Here is a 24,386-nt window from a genome sequence, read left to right as displayed (position 1 = left end):
GACCGAATGGCATCACTACGAACTCGTAGTGTCCATATCGAGTCCTGAAAGCTGTTTTGGGCACATCACTTTCATGAACTCGCAACTGATGATACCCTAACCGAAGGTCTATTTTAGAGAAGTAACTGGCTCCCTGGAGTTGATCGAAAAGGTCATCTATACGAGGAAGAGGATATCGGTTTTTGACAGTCAACTTGTTTAATTCACGGTAATCTATACACATTCGAAAGAATCCATCCTTCTTCTTGACAAACAAAACCGGAGCTCCCCAGGGTGAGGAACTCGGCCTAATGAATCCTTTGCTAAGCAATTCATTAAGTTGACTGGATAGCTCCTGCATCTCTGCCGGAGCTAAGCGATACAGAGACTTCGCTACAGGAGTAGCCCCAGGAATTAGGTCAATACGAAACTCAACCTGACGCTCGGGAGGGATTCCTAGAAGCTCTTCGGGAAACACATCAGGATAATTGCAGACCTCGGGAATGCCCGCGAGGTTTTTAACTTCTTGATTTTCGTTGATTACGTGAGCCAAGAATGCAACACACTCCTTACGCAGGAGTTTCTGAGCTTTGATGCAGGAGATGATACGAAGATTGGAACCAAGTTTATCGCCATAGATCACTAGAGTTTGACCGGAAAGAAGGTTAAGACGGATGGCTTTTTCGAAGCAAAGGATGTCTGCATGATTGGGGCTCAACCAATCCATGCCAATAATGACATCAAAGCTCTTTATAGATACGGGCATAAGATCGATAGGAAACGAATGGTCGTTTAAGGTAAGAACGCAATCTACGAATACTTCACTCGCACTCTCTTTCTCTCCGTTTGCCATTTCGACGGTAAATATTTTGGTTAGAGGTTGGGAATTATGTTTTAGGTTATGTTTGAATGCATGACTAACAAAACTTCTTTCAGCGCCCGAATCGAAAAGAATATTAGCATACGAGTTGTCGAGAAGAAACGTACCCGAGACAACATTGGGATCGGCAACTGCTTCTTCTCGTCCCATAGCAAGGACCCTTCCTGTGTTGCCAGCGGTATTCTTCTTGGGGAAGTTCCTTTTAAAGTGTCCGACCTCACTACAGTTATAACAGGCTTGACCAACGCGTGTTCCAGATGATTGATTTACTGATTGAGTCGGAGCTTTGCAGTATCGAACAGTGTGTCCCTTCTTTCCACAATTGGTACAGGATAGTTCTCGACAGGGACCAGGATTGTGGTGATACTTGCATTTTTCACAAAGAGGGAGGTTACCAACATATCGGCTGGTAGGAGTTGAGGCTGTGGATCCCATGACAGAAACTGCAGTAACAGGAGTAACAGTAGCAGCATGGACTGCTACCGTCTGTTGTTTCTTGGAAGATCCTTGAGAAGATTGACCCTTCTTTTTCTTCCAGAATTTCCTCTTTTCACCACTCCTTTGAGTCGGCTCAGAAGTGGTAGTGATTTCCTTAATGTCGTCGCTGTGATCAATCAGAATTTGAGCTAAAGTCTTGGCACTATCGTAAGTATTCGGACGAGCAGCCAAAACATGACTCTTTGTCGGTTGAGATAATCCCCAAACGAACCTTTCGATCTTTTTGTTTTCAGGAGTGACTAATCCCGGGCAGAGAAGTGTGAGATCATCAAATCGGGAAGTATACGCAGCAATGTCAGAACCTTTCATCTTCAAATTCCAAAGCTCGTGCTCTAATTTTTGCATTTCACCATGGGGGCAGTACTCAGCAAGGAGAAGTTCTTTCATGGCTTCCCAGCCCATGGCATTTGCTACAGGTAAGGTCAGAGATTTGACTCGGCCATTCCACCAAGTCAAGGCATTATCTTCGAAGGTACAAGCCGCAAACTTAACTTTATCAGACTCTGCACAAGCACAGATTTCGAAGATGGATTCGATTTTCTCGAACCATCGGGATAAGGAAATGACACCTCCAGTGCCATTAAAGGATGTTGGTTTCGCGTTCATGAAATCCTTATAAGAATTTACTCTTTGGTGCCCCTGGCTACCTTCAGGGTTTTGAGATTGAGAACCACCTCCTGAACCATTAGAGTTCATTTGCAACATAGCTTGTAACACCGTGATTTCCAAAAACAAAATTTTCATTTAAATAATCAATTTAATATTAAAAACACTTGTTTAAAATCTTATTCACATTCGAATTACAAAACATAGTTTCATTTTCATTATAATAGAAGACCAGGATCCTCCAAAATACAACTCTTTCTTCGGTGTGTACAATCGAACCGTTGCCATCCCGCGTTACTGTAAGAACCTGAAACAACATAACATAAACAACGTAAGCACGAAGCTTAGTGAGTTCCCCAATATACAACTTACGCACATACGCCTTTCCAGGCCCGACCTTCCGGTCCATGTGTCTCAGGGGACTTCCGTCCCTGCTGGGTAAACCTTCCGGCCTTACCCACGCCGACCTTCCGGTCCATCACACATCATATCGCCTTCCGGCCCATAACATAATGCCTTCCGGCCCATAATATAATCGCCTTCCGGCCCATAATATAATCGCCTTCCGGCCCATAACATACATAGCACATATAACAATTAGCTTACCACATATAGCATACATATCACATATCATATTCGACCTTCCGGTCACACAGTCAAACCCTTCCGGGTACAGTATAGTGAGAAGACTCACCTCGTAAACGCTGAAAGCTAGCAACTCCTGAAATCACTCGTGCACAATCCAACGAGCTACAACCCTCCTATAACATTACATATCTCATTAGCACTCATATCTTCTAAGTGTGACTATCCCTAAGAAGTCAGACTTAGGTCAACTCTGGTCAACGGTCAACGGTCAGCTCGACCGGACTCGGCGAGTACCTTGGCGACTCGGCGAGTCTAGCCGTCCTCCAACTTTCTGAGATTCCTTATCTACTCGTCGAGTACCCTCCTCGACCCGACGAGTTGCTCCTGGAAGAATCGCGGGGCCACCCCGACTCCACTCGCCGAGTCTGATGAACAACTCGGCGAGTCCCAGTAAATCTTCAAGCTACTCGCCGAGTCTGAAGAACAACTCGGCGAGTCCATGCCATGCAGACGAGTAACTGCTTCCTGAGATAGGTCTCGTCCCGAAATACACATGCATGGGACCTTCTGGACCTCTAAAGGTCCTACTACAAGATTATAGTCGTGGGGTAACAAGGCACTACTTCATCAAATCACTAAATGGGTTCTATAAACCCTAATTTCATAAATACATCAATATAGCAGAGCATACACGAATTCTTACCTGGATGATGTATTCTCTGTATTCCCAATCCTCAGAATGTGACCCCTTGCTGCTCTTTTAGCCAATCCTTCCTCTTCCTTGCACAACCACTCTTCTATAACCAACAATGGCCTAAGATCCTTGCTCCAGCTGCACTAAATCGATTTAGGGTTCTTCTCAAAAGGCTAAAACGAACAATGACGGCCAATGGGTCCCTTTTTTATACGTCCCAAACCTGAACGGTTAGGGTTTCCGCTGAACAGCGTCGACTCGCCGAGTCTATATCTGGACTCGTCGAGTCCAGTCGCGAACCCGCGACCAAGTCTGCGACCCTACTCGGCGAGTCTGGCTCCAACTCGCCGAGTCTCCCCTTTAAAACACCCCCAAAATGCAACTTAGCAATACTTGAGATTTTGGGCTGTTACAATTCTCCCCCACTAGAATTAGACTTCGCCCTCGAAGTCTCACTCTGAAATTAGCTCCGGATGCTGCCCCCACCTATCACGTTCCAGACCACAGTTCATTTCCGATCCCCTCCGGCGCTGCCACTGAACTAACACTCGAGGTATCCCCTTGCTCCTCAGAACCTCGATCTTCCGTTCTCTGATGACTACTGGCTTCTCGGCACAATTCAGGCTTGCATCCACCTGAATGTCTTCTAATGGAAACACTGCCGACTCATCGACTACATACTTCCTCAATTGCGACACATGAAAAGAAATATCATGGATTTGTCTCAAATCCATGGACAACTCCAACCGTTAGGCCACCCGGCCTACCCCCGCAATCACATGAAAAGGCCCAATGTACCGGGGCCCCAGCTTGCCCCTCTTCTTGAATCGAATCACTCCTCTCCAAAGAGAGGCCTTCAGGAGTACTAAGTCATCGACCTGAAACTCAAGCTCGGACCGGCGTCTGTCCGCATAACTTTCCTGTTGGCTCTGGGCGGTCAACAACCTCTGTCTCATCTGCTGAATCTGTTCTGGATCCCAACAATCACTTGACCAATAAGGGTTAGGAAACCATGAACCACCGGATCCCCAATCCAAAGCCCACTTTGTCCATTCCGGACCGACTGAGAGATCCATTCTCACTCTCAGAGCAACTCTCACAAGTTCCCTCTTGCCATCACATACACATACTGAACTAGTCCCAACACTCGCAGGTTGAAAAACCCGATTCACTGATGATATCCTCGAACATCTCCCAAGACGAGCCACTAATATCCGTCCTATACCCTGATCAGAATCACACTGAGAATTCAAGATTCTCTATTCCCTTGCATCCTTTCTGAGTCTCGCCAGTCATCCCAACCCGGATGGGTTCCTACTTCACTGCCGCAAACACGATGCTTGAACCATACTTGAAATACTCTACCCATAACTCTGCTCTGCAGTTTTCACTTTCGTGGACTTGCACCCCCTTCGGAGTTACATACCCTCCTCTTTTCCTTTTCCACGGAACTCTCTTGAACATAATGCCACTCCAACCGGTGCCACGGTGCTCGCCCCAAGCGACACCACCCTTTTTGCGTAACTGCTATTCACATACTCTGGTTCTCATTGCAGGGGCTCTCAATCCCATGCACTCTCTCCACTCATCAAAATCACTGCCTCCGCTAAACAAGATCAATAACCCGGGGCCAGACCTTCCAATGCAATCACACTGCAACATACGCGATCCGCAAATCTCAAACTAATCCAGCAATACCAACAGAGTCTCCAGTATGACTGGACCGACTCTCATAACACATACTAGCCACTCGAGGCTATATCTCTGTGGGTCCGTACACCCAAACTATGCGAACCCTCAGGTTCTAACTCTGGGAACCTTCCGGTTCCAGCTCTAGAAACATGCACAACATAATCCCGTGGGATTAATGCAGTACAACCATCACGTACCTCAAACGTACCAATACTCTGATCGCAAAATTCCGATTACTTACTCAAGCTTGATCCCGACCTCCTCTCAGGCCTCCACAATCAAATGCCCTAGGTCTGTATCTCGCCCCGCATACTCAACACTCGCTCTCGTCGGCCTATACTTTGCGCTGACAAACACTGCTGAATCCCAACAGCTAAGCACCCTTACATACTCATCGGTCTCCCGGAGAATTTTACAATTCTCCCCCACTAAAGCACTGACTAACTGCCACCGATCGTCATTAACGACCTTCCAGAACCATCCTGCACAAAGAGAACATTTACCCACTGACTGCTTCCCACAAGCGTAAGCAACCCTCAGCAAAACACATCTCCTCCCTGATCAATCCGCTCAAAAGAATCCGATCTTTCAATTATCCACTCCACAACTGCAGATGCTACCCGTCATTCAACCCAGTGCCGCATCTCTACTATCAACCCTCACGAACGATAACCAACGGAATTCCCAAGCAATAACCCATAACCAAACCCGCAACCTGCCAAAGGTTGAGTATCGCATCGAAAACCGCACAAGGCTACCGGTACCAAAACACCAAACTATAATCATACTAAACCATCAGGGAACAACGAATGCCAAGCGAAAACCTGAAGCACCAATCCATAACCATGCCAAACCCGCGAAACAACGAATACCGCATCGAAATCCACACCAGACACCAGCACAAACAATACGCCACAATCAACGCAAGCTACTCAAGACATCAAGAGAGCATCATACCCGCAGCTGCCTCTGGCACTGCTCCGTCTCCCTCTGCCGCAAGCCGATAAGCACGACCTTGAGCCCTTGGGCTCTGCTTCATCCCGTCCTCCTCCTGAACTCCTCAAGGTGGCCGATGCTAGAGCCTGCACCGGTCCTGCAGGAAACTGTGGACGGTTGACCCTCAAATGTCCAACCTGCCGACACTGATAACAAATCCTGAAATCCCGAATTGGCACTGACTGCCGACAATCCCGTGCACCGTGCCCCTCCTTTCCGCACTTGCGGCATGCACCACTGGGCCAACAAGCTCCGGTGCCATCTCTCTCACACTTCCCACAAATGTGACCGCTCCGATCCCCCATTCTAACGTCTACGGTCATGGACCGTTTCGGCGCCGACTGCGACTGCATCGGGGCCTGCCTCATCTCACGCAACTGCAACTCAACCCCTAACTCACGCTACATGGCGGCCTCCTGCGATACCAACACGGTCTCGCGCCTCTGCGCAGACACGAACTGTCTGATACCCCCCCTTGAGCATACTCGGATATCGGGACATCTGAGCCTGCTCCGAAGCGAACTCAGGGCAAAACATCGCCCTCTCAATAAACATCCCGGTGCTCTCAGTCACCGACTCCAAATCCTGCTTCATCTTAAGGAACTTCCGAGCCAATTTCTCCTTTTCATCCCGCGGAACATAGCGAGTACTGAACATCCCGCTGAATTGATCCCATGAAACCGCAGCCCTCTGCGCATCGGAAAATGACCTCGTGGTCATTCTCCACCAATCCTTCGCCCCGAGCCTCAATAGGTTCAGAGCACACCCCACCCTCTGATCAGCAGGACATAAACTCGTGGAGAAACACCCCTCCATATCTGATAACCATCTCATAGCAACAATCGAGTCCTGAACTCCATCGAATGTGGGAGGCTTCGCATAGTAGAAGTCCCGATACTGAAAACCCCGACTAGCCCCTTTCTTTGCCGTTGCTACAGCCGCTGCAACCGCCGCGGCAGCCGTCTCTGCGAAAGCCGCATATCGCTCATCAACTACTTCAATCATAGCGGTCCTAATCGACCCAAACAATCCTGGCGACTCAGCCCGCAACAATGCAGCAACCTCATCACGCAGGATCTCGCGAATCCTCGCATCCCGCTCGCTCGTGCTCATCCGATCGATAACCGGATAACAAGATAGCCACAAGCATCATCCACTACGAACCATGGTACTCATCCCATGACATCCCTCCTCAACATGCTTCAGTGTATGGTACCTGAACCATAGCACCACTCCTCAATCTGCTCCAATGTATAGCACTCGGACCACAACATCTATCTCAATCTGTTCCGATGTATGGTGCCCGGACCATAACATCACTCTGTATCCGCTCCGATGTATGGTATCCGAACCATAACATCACCCCTCAATATGTTCCTTAGGACCTTCAGAATGCCCCCTGTATCAAGTATGGGTCCTCTGCTTTCAGTAGTACGGGCCCATACTACCTGCCACATCTACCCATACTTTCCACACGGACCATCCCAGAGTTCCTAAGTAGCTGATAAACCTGCTCTTTCACCCATCTCATCGCGCGTGCTCGCTTTCCAGCGAAATCCTCTACTCTACCAGCGCACTCATCTGGCTAGGTTTACTCCCTAGTCCCTTCCGCTGTCCTCCCACTTCTTTGCTATCAGCTGCTGAAGAGTTCCTAATGATGCCAGCCCTCTACCTCCTGAGTATCGTCATACTCACTTAGTAGCTGACTCCCATCATCGATAACTCCACAAAGCACAAAGCAAGCAGCATTCGAGCATTGAAGCATACATAGGACTCCCCTCCTGTGGTAGCTCCACCTTCTCGGCTCATCCTCGGAAGTACCTCGGTACCCCGTAGCTTTACCCCTTGTGCGTTCTAACTAGATACTCTCACTCATCACATACACACAAAAGCATAACGCACATATAACAGCAAACCCTAGACTAAGGCATCACAAATCAGGCCACTCTAGTCCTAAGATGCGAAATACCTAGCCTGTCTCTAGCATGCAATAATGTCTCATAAAGTGCATAATAGATATTTCATAATACAAAAGTAAGGGTATTTTGGGAAATCACCGTTTGGCTCTGGCTGATTGTACACACTGCTCTTTCTTGCTTTCTCTTTGAACTCTTATTCACTTTTAGAAAACCATTTATTTGGAAAACTTTTTTCTTACTTCCTCAGTTTGAGTCCAGATTTACCAGTAGGCGTGTCCGAATCCCTCAAACCAAGGCTTTGATACCAATTTGTAACACCGTGATTTCCAAAAACAAAATTTTCATTTAAATAATCAATTTAATATTAAAAACACTTGTTTAAAATCTTATTCACATTCGAATTACAAAACATAGTTTCATTTTCATTATAATAGAAGACCAGGATCCTCCAAAATACAACTCTTTCTTCGGTGTGTACAATCGAACCGTTGCCATCCCGCGTTACTGTAAGAACCTGAAACAACATAACATAAACAACGTAAGCACGAAGCTTAGTGAGTTCCCCAATATACAACTTACGCACATACGCCTTTCCAGGCCCGACCTTCCGGTCCATGTGTCTCAGGGGACTTCCGTCCCTGCTGGGTAAACCTTCCGGCCTTACCCACGCCGACCTTCCGGTCCATCACACATCATATCGCCTTCCGGCCCATAACATAATGCCTTCCGGCCCATAATATAATCGCCTTCCGGCCCATAATATAATCGCCTTCCGGCCCATAACATACATAGCACATATAACAATTAGCTTACCACATATAGCATACATATCACATATCATATTCGACCTTCCGGTCACACAGTCAAACCCTTCCGGGTACAGTATAGTGAGAAGACTCACCTCGTAAACGCTGAAAGCTAGCAACTCCTGAAATCACTCGTGCACAATCCAACGAGCTACAACCCTCCTATAACATTACATATCTCATTAGCACTCATATCTTCTAAGTGTGACTATCCCTAAGAAGTCAGACTTAGGTCAACTCTGGTCAACGGTCAACGGTCAGCTCGACCGGACTCGGCGAGTACCTTGGCGACTCGGCGAGTCTAGCCGTCCTCCAACTTTCTGTGGGTGAGGTTTTGGTGTTTTAAGGACTCAAATGGACTTAGGGATTGCTAGGAATGATTATCTAGACACCTTGGAACACTTGGAATGGATTTAAAACATTTAAAGCATGAGTTTACGGCCACAATCATAGAGTTTACGGCCGTAAACTCACCAAGGCTAAGAAAAATTGATTTGAGCTATTTAGGGCAATCACATGTGATTCAAACTAATTTTCTAAGCATTGTTATGAATTTAGAACATCAATTAAGACATTTATTGGAGTTTACGGCCTAGAGGTATGTTCTAAGGCCGTAAACTCTCCTTTACAATTGAACAAAGTAGTTTTTGGTGCTTAAAACAATCACATGTGATTCTAGAAATTTACACAAGACATTTGAGTGTGTTTAATGCCTCATAAACATTGTTTTATGAGTTTACGGCCAAGAATACGATCTTAGGCCGTAAACTCCCATAAATCATACTTTTGTTGTGTTTTAATCCTTTAAACCATTTTTAGATGCATCTAGATTTTTCCACAAAGCCATATATTGAGTTTGGAAGCATTTGAACATGTTTAAAGGCCTTAAATCACTCTTTTAGAGGAGTTTACGGCCCAAGAGAGTGTCTTGGCCGTAAACTCTTCTTTGTTACACAAAAATCAAGTTTAAAGTGTTCCAAGTCTAGATTAGCAAGTCCAAGGTTCATGTCTAAGTCTCAACTAGGTTTTGGAAGGGTTAATTGGCTTAAATATCCCTTGTATATGAGTTTACGGCCCAAGAATGTTCCTTGGCCGTAAACTCACTTTTGTCCCTCTAAATCCATGTTCTACATGTTATAATTTCTTCCCTTTAAGCCCTTAAGTCATATCTAGTGTCCAACTATGCAAAGGAAGGGTTTTAGGGCTTAAAAACCCTTGAAATATGAGTTTACGGTCCATGAATGATCTATGGCCGTAAACTCATGAATTTTAGGCCTAATTCATGTCTTAAACTCGAAATTGGATGTCAAATATGTTATAGGTTAAGGCTAGGAAGGTACCTTAGAGATTAGAAGCCTTAATTTGAGTTTTGATCCCTTAAACTTGGTTTAGGAGAGAGGTGGGAAATGTTTAGTGATAATTTGACCAAAGGCTTCAAATGGAGTCTTAAACATGTTTATATAATGTTCGGGAATTGGACACGATAGAATTCTACCCGATACCGACGTTAATTGAGGTTTTTGGTCGTACCCGATTGAGTTACCGTAACCCAACATAGTAATTTCTAGAAATATTCCGATCACTAAAGTTGGGTGTTTAAAATGATTTCTAATGTATTAAGACACCCATTAAGTCATTTTAGGTCAATATAAACTAATGACTTTAATAAATTGGTGAAATTGGAAATGAAATTGAAAATGGCGTTTGGTTGATCGGATCAGATTACAAGTTGTGATACAAGAAGTGATATGAAATTTCGGGTTGTTACACGGTGGTTCGAGATTTTGCAGATGTTTTCCCAGAGGAGCTACCTGGGATACCTCCGGAGCGACAGGTGGAGTTCAGGATTGACCTTGTTCCTGGTGCGGCTCCAATAGCCAAGGCACCGTATCGGTTGGCTCCTCCCGAGATGCAGGAGTTGTCTACGCAGCTGCAGGAGCTGCTAGACAAGGGATTTATTCGTCCGAGCAGTTCACCCTGGGGAGCCCTGATTCTGTTTGTGAAAAAGAAGGACGGGTCGCATCGGATGTGTATAGATTACCGGGAGCTGAATTAGGTAACGGTGAAGAACCGTTACCCGCTTCCGAAGATTGATGACCTCTTTGATCAGCTTTAGGGAGCATCTTGGTTCTCCAAGATTGATTTGCGTTCGGGCTATCATCAGATGAGGGTCAGGGAGGAGGATACGCAGAAGACCGCGTTTCGAACGCGCTATGGCCACTATGAGTTTGTGGTGATGCCGTTTGGGCTCACCAATGCTCCTGCCGCGTTCATGGACCTCATGAACCGCATATGCAGACCGATGTTGGATCGGTCTATGATAGTCTTTATCGATGACATCTTGGTTTATTCCAAGACTCAGGAGGAGCATGAGGAGCATCTGAGAGAGGTGTTGGAGACCCTGAGGAGGGAGAGCTTGTATGCCAAGTTCTCCAAGTGTGAGTTTTGGTTGTGTGAGGTGCAATTTCTCGGACACCTTGTCAACCAGAACGGGATTCTAGTCGATCCGGCCAAGGTCGAGGCCGTGATGAGATGGGAGGTTCCAAAGTCTCCATCTGAGATTCAGAGTTTCCTAGGATTAGCAGGCTACTATCGGAGATTTATTCAGGATTTCTCCAAGATAGTCGTACCCCTGTGGTCTTTCGGTGGGGACCCGAGCAGCAGGCTGCGTTTGAAACGCTGAGACAGAGACTGTGCGAGGCACCGATCTTAGCCCTGCCAGAGGGCGTAGAGGATTTTGTGGTATACTGCGACGCGTCCATTTCAGGTTTGGGCGCGGTACTGATGTAGAGGGGGCATGTCATTGCCTATGCTTCGAGGCAGCTCAAGCCTCACGAGGCGAAGTACCTGACGCATGATTTGGAGTTGGGGGCGGTGGTTTTTGCCCTCAAGATTTGGCGGCATTACCTCTACGGGGTTCGATGTACCATCTACACGGACCACAAGAGTTTGAGGTACCTCATGGATCAGCCGAATCTGAACATGAGGCAGCGTCGGTGGTTGGACGTGGTAAAGGATTATGATTGTGAGATCCTTTACCACCCGGGGAAGGCCAATGTGGTGGCCGATGCGCTTAGCCGCAAGGCGGCGCCGATCAAGGATATGTACATGAGGATGACCGTAGTGACTCCCTTGTTGGAGCAGATTCGGGAGGCCCAACAGGAGGCTATCAAGGAGGAACATCGGAAGAGAGAGCATGTGGTGGGTCAGGTTTCCTCCTTTGATTATGATAGCCGAGGACTTTTGACACTACACCGTAGGGTGTGGGTGCCGTATCACGGAGGCGTGCACCAGATTTTGATGGAGGAGGCGCACAAGTCCCGATTCTCCATTCACCCCGGGGCGACAAAGATGTATAGGGATCTTCGTCTGGATTATTGGTGGCCCTGCATGAAGCGGGATGTGGCATGGTACGTTGAGCGGTGCTTGACCTGCAGGAAGGTCAAGGCCGAACATCAGAGACCGCATGGCAAGATGCTGCCGTTGGACATTCCACTGTGGAAATAGGAAGATATCACGATGGATTTTATCACGAAGCTTCCCAGGACCGCGCGTGGAGTGGATTCGATTTGGGTCAACGTGGATCGATTGACCAAGAGTGCTCACTTTATTCCGATTCAGGAGAGCATATCGGCCGAGAAATTGGCCGACATCTATATCAGGGAGATCGTGGCGTGGCACGGGATGCCAATATCGGTGATCTCGGACAGAGATGTGCGTTTTACTTCCAGATTTTGGAAGAGATTTCATGACGAGTTGGGCACTCGTTTGCATTTTAGCACCGCCTTTCACCCGCAGACGGATGGTCAAAGCGAGCGGACCATCCAGACTTTGGAGGATATGTTACGGGCATGCGTGTTGGATTTCAGTGGTAGCTGGGATACCTATCTTGCCCTAGCCGAGTTCTCATACAACAACAGCTACCACGCGAGTATTGACCATCCCCCATTTGAGATGTTGTACGGTCGGAGGTGCAGGACCCCGATATGCTGGGGTGAGGTTGGCCAGAGAGTCATGGGGAGCACCAAGGTGGTGCTCAAGACGACCGAGAGGATCCAGCAGATCCGAAGCAGGCTTCAGACTGCTCAGAGTCGACAGAAACATTATGCCGAAAAGCGTCGATCCGACTTGGAATTCCAAGTCGGGGATATGGTTCTCCTGAAGGTTTCGCCTTGGAAGGGCGTCATTCGATTCAGGAAGCGAGGCAAGTTAGGTCCGAGGCTCATCTGACCATTTCGAGTCATGGCCCGGGTGGGCAAGGTGGCGTATAGACTGGATCTGCCAGTCGAGCTCAGCCAAATCCATAGCACTTTCCACGTGCCTAGTGGACGATTCAGCAGTAGTGCCTTTGGAGGATATTCAGGTGGATGACAGCCTGAATTACATTGAGCGCCCAGTCGCAATCCTTGATAGGAAGTCGAAGGATTTGAGGAACAAGAGGGTGGAGCTAGTTAAGGTGCAATGGCAGCACCGCAAAGGTTCGGAATGGACTTGGGAGCCGGTGGACGAGATGTTGGAGCATTATCCCGAGTTGTTTCAGGATCGAGCAGCAGACTTCGAGGATGAAGTCTAAAATAATTGGGGGAGATTTGTAGCACCTGGTTCCTGGTATGTAAATCTTATTGAGAATTTTCCTTCTTTTTTAGCCTTGGACTCGGCGAGTCATAGGTCCGACTCGCCGAGTAAGGACGGGACCCGGGACATTTTTAAGTTGGCGACTCGGCGAGTCCATATTCCGGACTCGGCGAGTCACCGCTGTTGGATGAAACCCTAATTTTCAGGGGTTGCACCCTATTTAAACGACGTTTTGTGCCTCATATCAGCCCCCATTGCGTCCAGAACACTCCCTCTCGAAGCTCTAACCCCTCTTTTAGTAATTTGGGTGATTTTGGTGCATTTCTTTGAAGTTTTGGAGAGAAGAAGAATGTAGATCAAGAGGAGAGGAAGAAGATCCAGAATCTTTGTGCCATTTCAGAACTTCTAGAGGTATTGGACTCGAAACCCTCTCTGTCCCTTCATTATTATCTTGTTGAGAGCTTGTGATAGCCATTTCAAGGCTTCTCCTAGTCTTGACCTTTGTGTAATGAGCTTATAGTGTTGAAGGACTTCGGATCTAGGCATGTTTGGGCTCTAAGGGCTCAGATCTGTAGCCTTTATGGACCCTCATTGCTTGAAGACCTTGGATCTACCATTTTAAGTACATTTTGAATCCTAAAATCCGTATTGGTAAATATCTACACGTAAAGTTGGAAACTTTATGTGTGATTCATGTTCTAGGAGTCCAGATCTATGAATGGCATGGACTAGAATCGAGCAAATCTGTGTATTTAGTGGGTGCATGGCAACGACTCAGCGAGTCGTTCATGTGACTCGGCGAGTCTGTTCGCGAGTCTCCGAGTTTGTCCCCTTTTCGTAGTGTCGAGTGAACAGTGAGTCACGGGGTGTGACTCAGTGAGTCGGAAACTGAACTCATCTATGGAGGAACTCGGCGAGTTCAAGGCAATCTCCTTAGATCAAGAACAGACTCGGCGAGTTGTTCATACAACTCGGCGAGTCGCAGCAGCAAGTGTTCTTCGGATGAAGATGAACTCGACGAGTTGTTCATACAACTCGGCGAGTAGGATGAAGGACTTGAATATCAGATTAGAAGGAGAACTCGTCGAGTCGTCGCCTAACTCGACGAGTAGAAACGGGATTCAGGACAATTGTTTGGGTAGGGACTTGACGAGTTGGAAATCCAACTCGGCGAGTCGGGTCAACTGAAAGTTGACTCTGACTTTGACTTAGGGCATGATCAGGGGTAAAATGGTCATTTTACCCAAAGGACAGTTAGCAATGTTTGATTGAGTATGTGTGGGAATTGCAGCCAGAGGATTTCCGGAGCAGCAGCAGCAGCATTAGACAGTCAGTTCACGATCAGATCAGTAGCTACTTCGAGGTGAGTTACCTTCCAGTAGCGGTGGGTCTACGGCTTCAATGTCGGCCCACCAGTAGGAGTCGTATGTCAGATGATTGTCTTTGTGATATCATCTAGGTTTGCTACTACCTGATATGTTATGTGCTAGCATGATATGTTATATGAAATAGAAGTAGAGATCGGTTGATAGGACCGAAGGGTAGTTCAGACACCCTAGAAATGTCTGACAGTACGTGATGATATGTTTGCATGCTGGCTTGTTATGTTATATGCGATAAAGGTAGTAGGAGGGGACTAGTCCCCGAGGATCGGTTGTTAGGACCGATGGGTAGTCGGCACCCCAGAATGGCTTGACACGGGTAGTCAGCACCCCAGAATGGCTTGACACGGGTAGGACGGCACCCCAGAATGGCCGTACCGGGTAGTCAGGCACCCCAGAATAGCCTGGCAGTATGTATGTTATCCGTTTGTTTGGTATGTGGTACGATGGGGGAACTCACTAAGCTTCGTGCTTACCGTTTTCAATTTTGGTTTCAGGTACCTCCTCAGCTAGGGGAAAGGAGCCGGCGCGGTAGCAGCATGTCACACACACACTCTCTGGTTTCCGCATTTACGAGATTCTCTGGGATTTATACTCTGATATTTTGATTGGTTGTATGATTTGGCTTTTAGACATGGTTTACGTTGTGTTATGGTTTGATCAAACAATGTTTTTAATTATTAATGTTTTCTAAAGTAATGTTTTAAAACGAAATTTTTGGACGTGAAAATTGGGTCGTTACACTAGCACGTAAACCCGTTGCAAATACAACATCTGGTTGGCTAGCAGGGAGGTACATCAGTGAGCCAATCATTCCTCTATATATCTTGTGATCAACTGACTCTTCGGTAGGATCAACTGAGATTTTATATCCGAAGGCCGTAGGGACCTTTGTCGAGGAATAATTATCCATTGAAAATTTCTTCAACAGCTTAATGGTGTATTTTTCCTGATGGATGAAGATCCCTTGAGATATCTATTTAACTTGAAGATCTAGAAAGAAAGTAATCTCTTTATTCATTCTAATCTAAAACTTGTTTGTCATGTGCTTTGCAAAGTCATCCACCATCTTTTGAGCCGATGAGCCGAAGATGATATTATCCACATAAATTTGAACGAGCATCAAATGTTTATCATTTACTCATCTAAATAGAGTGGGATCTGTCACACCTCTTTTGTACCCTGAGTTGACAATAAACTAAGAAAGAGTCTCACACTAAGCTCTAGGTTCCTACTTTAGCCCGTAGACAGCTTTCTCCAGCTTGTAACAGTGGTTAGGAAATTCTGAACTTTCAAAGTCGGGAGGTTGTTGTAGATACACTTCCTCTTTCATTTCACCATTAAGGAAAACACTCTTAACGTCCATTTGATGGACCTTTATATTCTTGTTGGCTGCATATGCTAGAAAGATGTGTATTGCTTCCATCTGTGCAACAGGTGCATATGTCTCATCATAGTCAACAACCTCAAGTTGATTGTACCCTTTTTCAACCAAACATGCCTTGTTATGAATCACTGCACCAGATTCATCTAAATTGTTTTTGTAAACCCATGTGGTTCCAACTACAGTATGACTCTTAGGCTTCGGTACCAGCTTCCATATTTGGTTTCTATCGAACTCAACAAGTTCTTCTTGCATTGCTATTATCTAATCGGGCTCCATGAGAGCTTCTTTTTTAGTTCTGGGTTCAACTAAAGACATGAAAGCTGCATAATGAAAATGGTTAGTTAGATATGTAGAGGAACAATTTTGAATACCCGCAAATGGATTCCCGATGATTTGGCCTGGTGGGTGATTTTTTTCCAAATGTATAGACGAGATTGATGATGGTCTGCAGTTGCACTTGAAGGAATGTCTTCTACTTCAGAGGAGCCTTTAGGTTCGTTTGAAGAAGGAAGTTCCCCCTAAGTTTGAGATCATCCCACACATGAATCTTGGACTAATGGGGTTGATTATACAGCTGGTGATGGAAGTTCCCCTAGATTGAAGATGGGAGTTCCTCCTAAGATGATGATGGTTTCCCTTGAACCAACGATTGGAGTTCCCCTTGGACCGATGAGTGATTGATAATCCTTGGATCAACTTCGGTATCAATAATTTCAGTTTCTTCATCCTCAAAATCTTCAGAAGCAGGTGATCGATTGATCATGTTGCAGGCTGGAATCAGAGAAGTATCTTTAAGTACTGGAACCACAGTCGTTATGACTTCCAAAGGAGTTGAACTTTCCCCCCTTAACCGGCAAAGTGGAAGTATTGAAAGAATTTTCTTTAGAAAGAGTAGGTCCATATACTTCTGCATGTTTTTGTTATGATACCGAAGACACCAAGATTTTTGAACGGTGTGCAGTCTCTGCGGGGTGGAAGAGATCATTATAGTTGACTTCAACTATGTTGAGTGAATTGCAGGTTGTTTAGGAATAGGGCTTTCAATGTAACATCCGAGAATACCAGTAAAAATTTTCATTTTCAAACACCAAAAACAATAAAACCATTTGTTTCCAAAACCAATCAATGTATAAAGTATTCTCAAATATCATAGTGAATCAAATAAATAGTATAGAATGAACTTTAGGGGATGCTGTAAAATCATCTCAGGCCCTTCCCTTTGGAACCAGAAGTACCAGAAACATTTAAACCACAAAACGGTAAGCAAAAGGCTTAGTGAGTTCCCCAAAATATCACATAACCAAACGGGCTCCGTCCGCCATATATCGGGCCCCGCCCATTCAATTCAAACAAGCCCAATCCAACTCACATATCGGGCCCCGACTCTCATACATAACAAGCCATGTATAACATACAACAGTCCCCACCCAGCATACAAATGCATGAGTCACAAAGATATCTAGCATCTTACATAGTATAATGAGAAGACTCACCTCATCAACGCAGTCAAAAGCTAACAGGCTCACACCGTCGAAAACTAGATGCTACAGACCTCCTAATGGATCATACAAGGTAAACTCATAGTCTACCTTCTAAAACTTGCCATTTGACTTGTAACATCCCAAAAATCCAAGGAAAAAAATTTCATTTCTTAAACATTAAACCGTACAAACGAGTAGTTCCAAAACCAATCAAAATGGATATATTATTTAAACATCAGAGTAAAAATCATAAGCAGTCGCACATAATAAAACTCTAGGGGATGTTGTGCACTTACGTCGAGCCCTTCACCTTCGAATTGGAAGTACCTGAAACCATAACCAAAAACTTGTAAGCACAAAGCTTAGTAAGTTCCCTAAAATACCACATATCATACATATCCGTGGGCCTAGCCCTCACAATGACCAAACCATAATAATTGGCCTAGCCCTTCCTAATCAATGGGCCCAACCCAAGATAAAAATGGGCCTAGCCCGTCATACCATAGGACTAGCTCAATATATAATGGGCCTAGCCCGACATTGTTGGATTAGTGTCTAAGGCTGTAACTGTATTTGGTAAGTACTTGACCCGGTTGTGCATGGTCCTTTTGGGTTGCCGTCACCATAGCAACTTGATAGGATGATTTGTTAAGAGAGAAGAGATATTATTGTTAATATATTATGAGAATAATATATTAAAGGATTAATAAAGTTATTTAATTAATATAAGTCATAAATTAATTAAGAATTAATTTGGTGACTTTAAGAGGTTAATTGAATAAAGGGACATAAACTGTCAAATGTGTGATAGTTGTGTTTTGGGCTATGTATCCTTATGGATATGAGTGTGCATGAAATTTAGGGTTTTGGAACCTTAAAATCGTCCAAGCCTAATATCTAGGAGGATCTTGGATTGCTTACGGCCTAAGTTATTCAATTAGGGTTGAAGGTGAAACCCTAGGGTGAGGGAAATCGCCACTCATGCAAGGTAAGGAACCCTAGGGCCGATTTCCCACTCTCTCCTCTCTCTCAAGATCATCCTCTTGCTAGTTGGTGTTTGTAAGCCATTAGAGGAGTGACAATTGTGACTCTAAGCTCCAAGAAGAAGAAGTATCAAGCAAGTAATCCAAGGTATTGTTCTAGATCCAATTTCATATGATTAGGTTCAATTGTTTACATTAGATCTAGTATTGTAAGTCTTGGATTCAATGCATGTTCAATTAGAGAAACCTAGATCCAAGCATTAGGGTTTGCATGTGCCCATAGGAAAGTTCTTATGGCTCAAACCCATCAGTGGTATCAGAGATTTGATTGATTTCTATTGAATTGATGCATTGGTTGATTGCTTGTTGCTTGAAAAATTCGATTTTTGTTCTTCTGCCTGATGGACTCGGCGAGTTCCACTGTGGAATCGGCGAGTAGCTCCAACTCAGTGAGTCCATAAGAGGAACTCGGCGAGTTCGAGCGTCAGAAGGAGCTAGTTTCGGGATTTCTTGCTGTTTTACTTGATGAAACTTGCCTTAACTGTTTTGGGTCATTAAAATCCGATTTTAACCATGTATATGACTATATTCTTGACCAAACAAAAGATAATTACCAATTAGTTGAATAATAATTTCCTTATATGAAAATAATTGATTATTTGAATTGAATTGGTGAATTGTCTTGCAAGTAATATTGAATAAGATCAAATTGAGATAATCTAATTGTTGATTTACATTATTTGCTATTTGATCCTTATGTATTGAAAAGTTTAAAACTTTTCCTCAAGTTTTGAAATTTAAGTTTTGTGATTAAAAGTTTAATTTGAATAATTTAAATTTCAAACCCTAGAATTTTACAAGTTTAAAATTCAACACTATACTAATATATTATTACAAGCTTAATATATATATATATATATATATATATATATATATATATATATATATATATATATATATATGAGTTAAAATATGCTAGTCTTACCGTTAGTAGGCCTCATTCACGAAGCCAGTCTATAAGGTGGGTATAACATTGCTGCCTATAAAATGGCACTTAATGGGTGTACACTCACACCCACCGCTTGCTTGACTGGTGGAGGGTCGTTAGCCGAACGGGTAGGATAGGGCAAACATCTCCTCATTAATAAGTATAATGGAACTATATAAATTAACTAAACGTATTTTAGAAAATTTCCAATCTTAGTTGCTTTAGGATAAGTGAATTGATGCAATCCCATGAAATTACACTTTGCACCCTTGCTAAGAAGTTAGTGGAGCGTGTGTGGTTAACCGACACACTAATTGGTTCTAAGCAAAGGTGGAAAAGGGTGATTCATTGTTTCTCATAGTTCGATGGAGCATGTGTGGTTTACCGGCACATCGAATAGATGATTGTAACAATGAAGGCACCATGTAGATTTGCATGGTTATTCACACCCGCTTTGTGATCCTCGGTATCCCAGTCCCAAACTAGAGGGGCATATCGAGATTTAAACATGCCATTGAAAGGTTTCAATGAATATCAAAGTAATCTAGGAATTATCAATACATTTAAAACTTAAAGCTTATGTTTTTCATGGTGAAGAATTAGTGAATCACCATTCACTTACCTCCAAATTATTTGCATATTGGATTACGGTATCCCTTTTCTAATGTGTAGACAATGTTGTTGGGTCCTAGCCCTAAATTTTCATTTGGGTGTTAATTAGGGACTTAATTATAATCAACTTTGTTCCTTTCTATTTGTAGATGTCTAACACGAACAACGCTGCTGCTAACTCATTCATGCTAATGAGCCTTTGTCAAAAGGTGACTTTCGATGGATCGAACTTTAGCGAATGGATAAGATACATTCGTACAATCGCGCGTTACGAGGACAAGGAGTATGTTCTCGATGAGAAGCTCGAGAAGATCAATCCAGAAACTGCTACTCCCGAAGAAATGGCTGTCTTTGAGACCCATGAGCGTGATGCAACGAAAGTCCATTGCATCATGATAGCCACAATGAACTCTGAATTCCAAAAGTCCTATGAGGACATGTATCCTTATGAGATGCATCTAGACTTGATGGAGCGATACCACCAAAGCGCGAGGCAAGAGCGCTATGAGATCATAACGAATATGATCACTGCTAAAATAGGAAGTGGAGAGTCTCTAACCGTGCACTTGCAAAAGATGCAAAGGTATGTCGATCGTCTTCGCAAGTTGAATGTCAACTTTGGGGAAGATTTGGCTATCGACATTGTTCTCCATTCCTTGCCATCATGCTACAACCAATTTAGGATGACCTACCACATGAACAAGGAAGATGTCACCCTAAGCAAACTCCAAGGGCTCCTAAGGACTGCTGAGAGCAACCTTAAGGACAAGTCTGTTGCACCAACTCCCAATCCAACCGCTGCTCCTGTTTTGGCTGTTGGGCAGGGAAGGGGCAAGAAGAGGAAGGCTTATTCGAAGAACCACCGCAAGGGAAAGTCCCAAGATGGTTCCTCTTCTAGTGGGACCAAGTTTGATCTCGCTAAGCCCAACCCAAACCCAAAGGAGGCAGAGTGCCATCATTGCCACAAAATAGGGCATTGGAAAAGAAGTTGCTCGGAATATCTGCAAGCCATCAAGGATGGAAAGATCAAGCCATCTTTTGTAGGTATTTACACAATTAAATCTAATGATTCATCTCATGCTATTTCTTGGGTTCTTGATACAGGGTGTGGTTACCACATTTGTTCTGATTTGCATGGACTAGGAAGAAATAGGGATGTGGAGCTTGGAAGAATAAATCTAATCATGGGAAACAGAAGATCGTCGCCTGTGACCAAGATTGGAGTGTATTCTTTAGTGCTTAGTAATGGATTGAATTTAGATTTAAATAATTGTTGCTACTCGCCAGATATGGCAAGAAACATCATTTCATTTCATGGTTTATTTAGACAAGGATTTAGATATTCGTTTAATAATGAGAATGGTTCGATTTATGCTTATCTAATTGGTGTTTTATATTTTGAAGCAATGCCTTGTAATGGAATTTATGAAACTGTTATGGTTGTAGATAACCTAGGAAATGATGTGTTGTGTATGGATTCTTCCAATGGTATGGATAAAGCATCTTTGTGGCATTGTCGTCTTGGACATGTCAACAAGAAGCGCATAGCCCAACTCCAAAAGGATGGAGTGTTGGAGTCATTCGACCTTAGGGAAGATGACACGTGCGAATCTTGTTTACTTGGAAAGATGATCAAGTCACCCTTCACTGGCACTTGTGAGAGGGGTGAGGGTTTATTGGATCTCATACACACCGATGTGTGTGGGCCCTTTAGATCCACCACAAAGGATGGGAACCGCTTCTATGTGACTTTCACCGATGATTATAGTAGATATGGGTATATTTACTTAATCAAGCACAAGTCAGAAACATTTGAAAAGTTCAAAGAGTTCAAACATGAAGTGGAGAATCAATTGGGCAGGAAAATCAAGATGCTTTGATCCGATCGAGGAGGAGAGTACCTAAGTCTTGAATTCCACGACTATCTCAAAGAATGCGGAATAGTTTCGCAATTGACGCCACCTAGGACACCGCAGTTGAATGGTGTGGCAGAAAGGCGTAATCGAACCTTGTTAGACATGGTTTGTTCTATGATGAGTTGTGCTTCGCTACCTATCTCATTCTGGGGGTATGCCTTAGAGACTGCCGCCCATATCCATAACCGAGTCCCTACAAAGAAGGTTGCCAAAACACCTCACGAAATGTGGACAGGGAAATCTCCCTTGTTGGCACATATCAAGGTTTGGGGCTGTGAAGTTTTCGTAAGAGGAGAAACTCACGACAAGCTCGAACCTCGTAGTGAGCAGTGTATTTTCATCGGCTACCCGCAGAGATCCTTTGGATATCTCTTCTATAGACCGAGTGACAATGTTGTCTTCGTTGCGAGGAGAGGGATTTTCTGAGAGCGAGAACTCATAAGCCAAGGGTACAGTGGGTGGCAAATCGATCTTGAAGAGATTCAAGAGTCGAGCGATGAAGGAACCTCTACCGCTGGCGCTCAACCCGAGGAGGAAACTCCGGTTGAACCAATTGACGAGTCCTTACCTCTTAGACGTTCCGAAAGAGTTAGAGTTCAACCCCAGTTTTATGGTTTTCATATTACTACTGAAGGGGATACTTATATTAGTGATGGTACACTAATAAAACTAGATGAACCTAATAGCTATAAGGAAGCCATTGTAGGCCCAAAGTCTGCAAAATGGAAAGAGGCGATGGACAGTGAGATTCAGTCCATGTATGAAAACCAAGTTTGGAATTTGGTTGACAATGTGCCTGGACGTAAGACGGTTGGGTGCAAATGGATCTTCAAGAAGAAGACCGACGTGGATGGGAATGTGCACACGTATAAAGCACGATTGGTGGCGAAGGGCTTTACTCAAACACCCAGAGTTGACGATGATGAGACCTTCTCACCAGTTGCTAAGATAAAGTCTATTAGGTTGATGCTAGCCATTGTCGCATTTCATGATTATGAGATATGGCAGATGGATGTCAAAACCGCTTTCCTTAATGGGAAGCTGGCTGAGGATGTTTACATGGCTCAGCCAGAGGATTTTCTCGATCCAAAGCATCCTAATAGAGTGTGCAAGCTTGAGAAGTCCATTTATGGACTTAAGCAAGCATCTCGCAGATGGAATCTTTGCTTCGATGAGAAAGTCAAAGAGTTTGGATTTGTACGAAGTGAAGATGAATCATGTGTATATGTCAAGGCCAGTGGGAGTATAGTTAGCTTCCTCGTTTTGTATGTCGATGACATACTACTCATAGGAAAAGACATCCCGACTCTGCAGGAGGTTAAGTCCTGGCTCGGGAAGTGCTTCGCTATGAAGGATCTCGGAGAGACCTCCTATATTTTGGGAATAAGGATAGTGAGAGAAAGAAGTAAGAGACTAATAGGACTTATTCAGAATACTTACTTGGATAAGGTACTAATATGATTTAGTATGGAAAACTCGAAGAAGGGAGAGCTACCGATACAGAGTAATGCCAAATTGAGTAAGACTCAAAGTCCGAGTACCGAATTCGAGATAGCTGAGATGAGCTGAGTACCCTACGCTTCCGCAGTTGGCTCAATCATGTACTCTATGACTTGTACTCGCCCTGATGTGGCCTTTGCTTTGAGCATGGTCAGTAGATATCAAGGGAACCCTGGCAGAGCTCATTGGATTGCGGTCAAGAATATACTTAAGTACCTTCGGAGGACCAAAGAATGGTTCTTAGTCCTTGGAGGGAGTGATGACTTAAAGGTGCGAAGGTATAGTGACGCCAGCTTCCAGAACGACAGGGACAACTACCATTCACAGTAGGGCTGGTTCTTTAACCTTAATGGAGGAGCAGTGACTTGGAAAAAGTTCCAAACAAGAGACCGTAGCTGATTCAACATGCGAATCAGAGTACATTGCATCCAGCGAAGCGTCAAAGGAGGTGATGTGGTTGAATAACTTCATTGGTGACCTTGGAGTTGTGCCTGCTATAAAGGAGCCTATGGAAATTTTCTGTGATAATGAGGGAGCGGTTGCCTTGACCAAGGAACCGAGGGATCATGGTAGATCTCGTCATATCGACAGAAAATATCACTTTATTATACATCGAGTAGAAGAAAGACACCTCGTAGTAAAGAGGGTGTCGTCAGAGGATAACCCGGCAGATCCGCTTACGAAGGGACTGAGTAGGGTTAAGCATTTGCAGCACGCTAGGAGCATTGGGCTGAAAAACGATATTAGTTTAGATTAGATAGTTTTGAAACATGTAATAGATAAATGTAATTGACATTTGATGATTAAATAAAAGAGTATTATTTATGAGTATAGCTACTGTCTTATGTTAACTGTTTAACTATTGTTTCACTTTGCATGTTTTGACTTCCTGAATAATTGAGTT

The sequence above is a fragment of the Lactuca sativa genome, chromosome 4 (assembly GCF_002870075.4).
Source record: "Lactuca sativa cultivar Salinas chromosome 4, Lsat_Salinas_v11, whole genome shotgun sequence".
In the NCBI taxonomy this organism is placed as follows: Eukaryota; Viridiplantae; Streptophyta; class Magnoliopsida; order Asterales; family Asteraceae; genus Lactuca; species Lactuca sativa.
The sequence above is the reverse complement of the archived record's forward strand: the minus strand, read 5'-3'. Positions refer to the sequence as shown.